Source organism: Megalopta genalis, unplaced genomic scaffold, assembly GCF_051020955.1.
Source record: "Megalopta genalis isolate 19385.01 unplaced genomic scaffold, iyMegGena1_principal scaffold0040, whole genome shotgun sequence".
In the NCBI taxonomy this organism is placed as follows: Eukaryota; Metazoa; Arthropoda; class Insecta; order Hymenoptera; family Halictidae; genus Megalopta; species Megalopta genalis.
This window is the reverse complement of record NW_027476109.1, coordinates 757,357-765,785: the sequence shown is the minus strand read 5'-3', so window position 1 is coordinate 765,785 and position 8,429 is coordinate 757,357.

Sequence of the window (8,429 nt, the reverse complement as noted above, 5' to 3'; positions counted from 1 at the left end):
TTTAGAGACTGCCTTGGAGGATACACAATTATTACTGACGATTTTGGCGGATCTGTTGGACAGGTAGTCTTGGATTAGTCTATAAATGTTGCTTGGACAATTTCTCGATTTTAACTGCTGTAGGATAGCGGGCCACCAAACATTGTCGAAGGCACAGCTAATGTCAAAAAGAAGGGCTATGGCGTATTTTTCGTCCTTATTCTGGGTGGATTCGCGTAGCTGGAGGATGGCGTGTTCAGTGGAGAGCCCGGATTTAAAGCCGAATTGGGATGTGGAGGCTAAGGGGTGTCTGTTAAAAATGTTGGAGAGTTTGTTGGCGACAAGTCTCTCCAGGGTTTTGCAAATTACGGAGAGGAGGCAGATTGGTCTGTAGGATTTGGGATCGGTGCTGGGCTTCTCCACGTTTTTGAGGAGGACTCTAACGACTCCTGTCTTCCAGATGCTGGGAAATTTGCCGTGGGCAAGGCAGCTGTTGAAAAGGAGGGTAATGTCGCGGTTTAGGAGGCGCCAGGCCTGTTTGAGGATCGCAGCCTCCATCAGGTCCTGGCCAGGGGCTTTTTTGTTTTTGAGGCGGTTAATTGCGCGATGCACTTCTTCCATCGCGAAGAAGGGGGCGTTCGGGGTGTCCGGGATGGTATTCGCGTTTTGACGGATTTCCGTGTGGAAAGCGGTGTCCGTCAGGGGGGTGTCGTCGGGCATTAACGCGTGGAGGAGGGTCCTACTCGTTTCTTCCCAGCTGGTGGTGTGTCCGGTGGCAGTTTTGATTGTAACCGGAATATCCTCAGCGCGGATTTTTCCAGAGATGGTTTTGTAAGGAATGCCCCAAGGATTGGCATTTCCTTGCTTCGTAACAAAATTTCTCCAGCTTTGGAGTTTCGACTTGCGGATGGTGGCGGCGTATCTGTTCCTGAGTTGCCTGTACTGGGCTTTCAGGTTTGCTTTTAGGACGGTGTTTGATTCGGATTGGTATGCTTTCTTCCGATGGCGGACCTCGGTTCTAAGGGTTGTTAGCTGCGAGGTCCACCATGGGACGGTTCGCGGAAATCTAGTTTTCTTCGGGATCGCGTAGTTGGAGGCTGAGATAATGACATTCTGAATGTCCACGCTGAGGATTTCAGGGTCGATTTCGTAGGGGTCATCTGAGAGGGGGAGATATTTGGTTCTGAGAGTTGGGATAATTCTTTCGAATTTTTCCCAGTTGGCTCTCTTAGCGTTAAAGCGGGATTGAGAGGGGTTGGTAGCGATGGGTTGGGGGGTTTTGATGTCAAAAGTGATGAGGTTATGGTCGCTGGTAGTACAGTCGGTGTGGACCGACCACGCTGAGATGTGGTTGTGTAGGCTGTTTGTGGAGAGGGTAAGATCAATGTTATATTGGCTGTGGGCGTTGTTAAAGGTGTGGGTGCTTGTGGGTTCGTTAATGACTAGTAACCGGGCTTGAGCAATGAAATCCTCCATTATCTTGCCCCTTTCGTCGGATTGCTGATTGTGCCAAAGCGGCGATTTGGCGTTGCTATCTAAGGTTATTAGGACGTTGCGGTGTTTGATGGATTGGAGAATGGTTTCGAGGTGGTGGAGGTATGGCTGGATATTGTCACTGTACTGGAAGTACATGCTAACAATAACCAGTTTTAGGTCGTGATGGGTGATTTCTATGCATATGCAATGGGTGTTGCATAGCTTCTCTATTTTGAGGACGGTTAAAAGGGGGTTACGGATTACTATCGCCGCTTTGACGTGATCAGGGGCTGAGAGGTTGGAGAACTTCTTGTGGGCGGTGATTTTCTTGCAATTTGGGCCGAAACTATTGAGTGCGTTGCGAAACGAGTAGGGTTCCTGAATTGCGAGGATATCTATGTTCTCCTCGAAGGCGCAGGCTTTTAATTCCTTCAGAGCCGATCTGGAGTTCTGGGTGTTGACTTGGTCAATTTTAATGGTGGGCTTGGATTGGGGGTGGTTAGGTTTATAAACCATAATCTGTGCGAGCAAGCACCTGGTTTATAGCCGCGATGTATGCTGTGCAGTCGCTGTGGGTGACAGAGTGGGTGGCGGGTTTGCCGGTCTTCTGGCAGTTGTGGCAGCAGGATGGTTTGGCCTTATTGGGACATGTTTTAAAAGTGTGGCCTTGCTCGGCGCAATGACCACAAATATCTTTCTCGGCGCGGCAGTACTTAGTCGTGTGGCCGAAGATATGGCACTTGTAACAGCGGGTAACCGCGATGTAGTCGTTGACTCTGCAGCAACTCCATCCGACGTACACTCGCTCTTTCTTAACGAGGATGTCGCGGGCCTGTTTGGATACTTCTAGTATCCAATTGCATTTATCTCTATCTTTATCGCCGGATTTGAAGGCGAGTTTGATCTGTTGGGAAACAGATTTTTCGGGGCCGTCGAGATTCTGGTTGACGATCGCTTTGAGTGTGGACTCATCGCTCTCGAGCTTTGGGACATCATATATGATCCTGGGATTTTTCTTTAAGGTGGCTCCGACAATTAGGCCGGCAACTTTCAACTGCGCGTTGCATTGAAGGGTTGTGAGATCTTTACTTTTGGAGGACTCGACTAAGATACCGTTGCCTTGAATCCTCCTGATACTTTTGATCTGTAATTTGTTGTCGGAAGGGGAAACAAGCTTCAGGACAGCGTCCTTGGTCTTCTCGCTAGACTCGAAGACCTTGGGGTCCTGGGGAAGGTTCGTGATCGCGCTGTGAGGGTTCTGTTTCAGGTTTGAAAGAGCCGCAGTTTTGGAGCGGACTCCGACTCTTTCGGCGTATGTGGTGGGCCGGGAGGGTTCCTTCGGGGCTTGACACTTTTCAGTGACAACCTCGAGGGTTCCGCGCTGCATTTTGTTCTCGGAAGTGATGGCCTTGATCTGGCTCTCGAGATTACTGTAGCGGAGAAGGGACTCGCCCAGAATACTCTGGAATTTCGCGAGTTTGTTTGCGATAAATTGCGATGCCTCGGGGTAAAGATCGTTGTCCTGGTCCATGAGGAAGTTAATGAGGGCCATCGAAACTTTCTCCGACTTGAGGCGGAGATCATTTGCAGTGAGATCGGATGAGGGGGTGACGGCAACCGTCTTGCTGCCACTTTCAGGATTGCAGGGGGCAGGTGCGTCCGGGGGTGGACAGGGGGTTTCGGATTTTCTCCGATTTTTCGGGGGTTTCTGGGAGGACAGGACAATAAGAGGTGTCAGAATCGACATCAGAGACGATCCTGCGCTTAATTTTTCGGTTACGCTTACTCACTTTTACGTAGCCTTCCGTATCTGAAGTGTCGGCCTCCATCCTGTCTTTGGTTGGCGGCTGGCAAAGGTGGTGGGTCTGTTGGCGGGAGGGTGGCTGCTGGGCTGGCTTCCAGGTTGTCCAGGAGCTACACACGGGATCTTACGTTGGATTTTTTTAAATTCGCACGTGAAAAGAAAATAATGTATGTATTAGGAATTTTGCGCGCAGCTAACCTTTTTTTTCGTGGGGGAAATCTGCTGGCCAGACACGCCCAACCCGCCGGGGGGGCCGGCGGGACGGGGGTAGTGCGAGGTTTGACCCGCTAAAACCCCCAAGGCGGCCTAGGGCGCTGGCGATTACTGGGGGAGCCACGGGAACACTTAACGAACACAACCGCGGCTCCCCCTCGCCTGGCCGGCCACCAGGATGGAATGGCGGTGGCCGGACGCGTCCCGGGGGGAGATTTATTCTCCCCCATGAATAATCTTCGTTCGGCGGTGCGGGGGACCGCTCCCCGCACCGCCTCGTCACGAAGGCCGCTTTTCAATGAGGGTGCCCAGGGCCCCCGCCCTGGGCACGGCGGCCGTCGGGGGCGACGATGTTCGTCGCCCCACTCCCGGTATAGGGAGGACGTCTTCGGTTGGCGGGCGGCGGGCAATTAAACCAGCATAATCTGGTACACCCGCCGCCCGCCTATTCTCAGCTGCTCGGGGGGGGGGGGCTCTAGGCGTGGGCGCACACGCCGCACCCCCCGCTCACGGCGACCCCGCTCGGCAGCCTCCTTCTGCAACATTACCTGTTCGCAGAAGGCGATGGCTGCCGCCCATATTCTCGGGCTCTCCAGCATGGCCCCAACTAAGCTGGAGAGAGCGAGGTAGCGACCAACTTCCCTTCTTAGGGCTCGGCGCAGCACTGAAAAGGCGGGGCATACCTCCAGTGTATGCTGCGCCGAGTCCTCCACCGCGCCACAGTGGTGGCACACCGGCGTCGCTTCCCGACCGATGCGACACAGGTAGACACCGAAGCAGCCATGCCCGGTGAATACCTGCGTCGCACGGTAGGAGAGCCTGCCAAACCGCCTCTCCCGCCACGAGGTGAAGTGTGGCAGGAGAGCCCCAGGGACGAGCTCGCCGGCATGGGAACAAAGCTCCGCATGCCATCTGGCGAGCGCAAGTCCCCGGGCCTGGAGCTCGAAGCACTGGACCGCCTCCTGCTCCGGCGGCCTCCCCCCGAGCCCGGCCAGCGATGCATATGCGCCTATAAATATAGGCGCGCATCGCCGCCTGCAGCTCGAAGGGAATTTCTCCCGCCAGAGCAAGCGCCGCCACGGTAGACGTGGTGCGGTAGCCTCTTATGAGGCGAAGGGCCATCTGCCTCTGAAGCCGGCGCAACAACAGTGTGTTGCGCCGGTTTGCCCTCACGGGCGGCGCCCAAATCGGGGCGCCGTATAAGGTCATGGACCGCACCACGCCCAGGTATATCGCCCGGCCCCCCGAGATTGGGCAACAGGCGGCCTAGCGCAGCCGCCGCCCTCTCAACTCGGGGGACGAGGCGGCCGAAATGCGCTCCAACCCTCCAGTGGCTGTCGAGGATCAGTCCGAGATACTTGATCTCAGACTTCACCTCGACGCAGGCTTCTCCAACCCAGATCCACGATCCGGCCGGTGGCCGCGACCGAGGCCGTCCAAACCAGACGGCCTTGGCCTTCTCCGGGGCCATCTTCAGCCCCAGGTCGTGGATCCTCGCAACGACGGCTGCCACCGCAACCTCCGCTCGTCGGATGGTCCTCTCGAAGGTGTCCCCGACGGTGACCACCAACGTGTCGTCTGCATAGCAGAAAACGGTGGCACCGTCGGGCAAGGAGGCCTTCTCCAGGACCGCGTTATATCCCAGGTCCCACAGGAGTGGTCCTAGCACGGACCCCTGTGGGACCCCGCAGTGCACCTCCCTCCGAATCATCCCGTACCGGCCCGGTTATTCTACCCACCTGTCCCGCAGGTAGACCCCGATCACCCGACTCAGATAGGGAGACACCTGATGCTCAACCAGGGCCTCCCTAATGGCGGACCAGGGCAGGGTGTTGAAGGAATTGACGGTGTCAATGGACACCGCCAAGCACACCCCGCCCCATGCCACGGCATTGTCCGAGAGGGACTTAAGACGATCGATTGCGTCGATCGTCGACCATCCCTCCCGGAAGCCGAACTGGCAGTCCGCCAGATCGGGGCCATCGCGGGACAGGTGCCTGGCGAGGCGGGCGGCTATGATCATCTCAAAGATCTTGCCCACCTCGTCCAGGAGACAAATGGGCCGGTACGCGGAGGGGGGATCCGCAGGCCTCCCATCCTTCCTTAAGAGGACCATCCGACTTCTCCTCCAGAGGTCCGGGAACACCCCGGACCTCTCGCCCAGGACGCTCATGGCAAGCAACCAGACCCGGCCGGGGATACCGTCCGGCCCCGGGGCAGTATTCTTGCCCCGGTGCCATTTGACTACCCCGGCCATTTCCTCCGGCGCGACCTCCAGATCCGGGGACCACTCATGTCCCTCTAGCTGAGGGACGGGCCGGGACGCCTCCCCGCTGACGGGGAATAGCGCGTCCACGACCCGTCCGAGCATCCCCGGATCCAGGCTCTCCGTCACAGGGGGCGCCCAGGGACGTAATCGTCCCATCGCCATTTTGTATGGGCGCCCCCATGGGTCTCGGTTTAAGGTACCGAGAAGGTCGCGCCAGGCCTGGCTCTTCGCCTGCCTGATGGACAGGTGCAGGGCGACCACCTTCTCCCTGTATCGCCCATACAGCTGGATAGCGAGCTCCACGTCGGAAAGTCGTCGTCGACGGGCGTGGGCGTACTGGCGTCGCGCGCGGACGCACTCTGTGCGCAAATCCGCTATCGCGCGCGTCCACCAGTTCACCGCCTTCCTCGGGAAGACCCTGGCACGGGGCATGGCGACGTCGCAAATCGACGTCATTGTGCCCCGGAACCAATGGGCCTCTCTTGTCCCGTCGACTGGCCCGGCCGGTGTTGCCGGCCAGGCCACGACGTGGGCTGCCGCCATCAGAGCGTCCTGGTCGAGGCGTTTCAGCGCCCACCGTGCGATACCATTACCTGGCCGGCGACCCGTATAATCCGGGTCGGCGCAGGTAGTCGAAAAATTTACGGACGCGAGGAATTGAAATAAATGTTTTTAGCCTGTAACTTTTAGAATGTTTAAACAATTAATAAACAAACAGTACACGATTGTGACTGATAATTAGCACTACACGCCGGTATAAAAATTTTTGATTTTCGAACACTTAAAACTTTCGTTTTCGAAAAAGACGCGGATCAACTGCGGAGCTACTAGACACACGTCCGTTCACCTCGACGGTTGAGAGCAGAGTCCAGTAGATAGGGACATTGAATGTCTACTTTTATGAGCTTTAAGGTCTTTCGCCGGCTCTGCTATACCGATGCTGCGATGCAGCTTATACTAGCGATGTTAAATATACAGCGAATCCACTGCGAGGGCAGGCGTGCTGTGGAAAAGCCCACGTGGAGGTGAGGTTGTCAGCATATGCCCAGTCCCTTGCAGGCTCATGCAAAGGTGCAATACATGAGTGTTTTAACGGACGGTTCGACACATCCTACCTTACAGTAGGATGCCTGCGTTGCCGGGTAACAACCATATACTCTTGTTACTTACTACCATACCTACTCCCGTGCTTTCATGGCGATGGTTGTAAACCTCTGTAGATGTTTGATTAACCGTGGCTCAGTAAGCCTCCTCAGTTCACACGGTCACGGAAGGTGGTGTTTGGTGACGTGTTTGAGTAGTGTTGTGCGGTGTGTGTCGTGGAGTGCGCATTCGAAAATGAGGTGTGTCACCGTGTCGGTTTCCCCGCATCTGCAGGCGTCAGACTCGGCTAAGTTCAGCGCCATTAGCTGGGCGTTGAACCTGCCGTGTCCAGACAGCAACTGAGAGCTGTAGAAGTCCGGCTCCAGCTTCACCCCCATTCTCGCACTAATGTCCGGGAAGAACAGATGAGTGACTCTGCCTTTAGGGGAAGAGTCCCACCTCCTCTGCCAGAGATCCAGGGTGTGTGTTTTTATGTTGAGTGTTATCTGGTCTACTGTGTCGTGGTTGTCCAGGTGTTGCGTTTGTGTGTCCGTCGAGAAGAAAGGTGTCTCCAATTTTTGCCGTCTCTCCCCTTCTGAGATGGTAAATTGCCACTCTTTCTTGAAGAACCAGGTCAATAGACATGGCAGAGGCAAGTACCAGAAGGGCGTTTCTTTGGGCACTCTCTAGCCTGCGCAGGTGGTGAACATTTGCTTTGTCCGCCCAGCCTGCGGCAGCATATGTTACAATGGGGATAAAAACATCTTTATATAGTTTTAGGGTGGTGCCGTAGTTTAGCCCCCAACACGATTTGCAAACTCTAGCGAGGCCCTGGAATACAGCCTTGCTCCTGCGTACCATTTCCTGGACGTGCGGAGTGATATTGAACCTGGGGCCGAAGTTTATTCCCAGGAATTTGACGACACTTTTCATGGTTATGGAAGTATTCCCTACTTTAATGGTAGGGGGCGTCTGATGTCTAATATACGTTTCAGTAGGATCATCTCCGTTTTTCCTTCGGGGAGGTGGAGTTTGTGCAGGCCACACCAATCAGCTATTATTTTTGTAGCTGCGTTGCCTTTGACCTCAAGTTCCTTTCTGGAGTCCCCAGAGATTAGAACTATGAAGTCATCGGCATACGCAACACTCCTGATATTATTCTGTGAGATTTTGTTTAAGAGGCTGTCAAACACCAGGTTCCAGAACCTCGGACCCAGTACGGAGCCCTGAGGGCAACCTTCTGTGACATTTTTATGTACTATGAGTTGTTATTTCTAATCTGCACAGATCTCCCCGAGATATAACTCCGGATGAGTTTGTACAGATTAGCTGGGCAGTCGCGTTTCTTCAAGCTATCGAGGATTGAGGGCCACCAGATATTGTCAAATGCGCCAGCTATATCAAACAAAATGCCTACTACATATCTCTCTTGGCTTTGCAACGCAATCAGCCTGACTTTAACAATGGCTTCCCCCGTAGACCTGGCTGGACGGAAGCCAAATTGATGGTCAGCTGCTTGTTCATGTCTATCGAGTATCGGTTCTAGTCTGGCGGCGATTAGTTTTTCTAATATTTTACTTAGGACTGGGAGTAGGCAAATTGGTC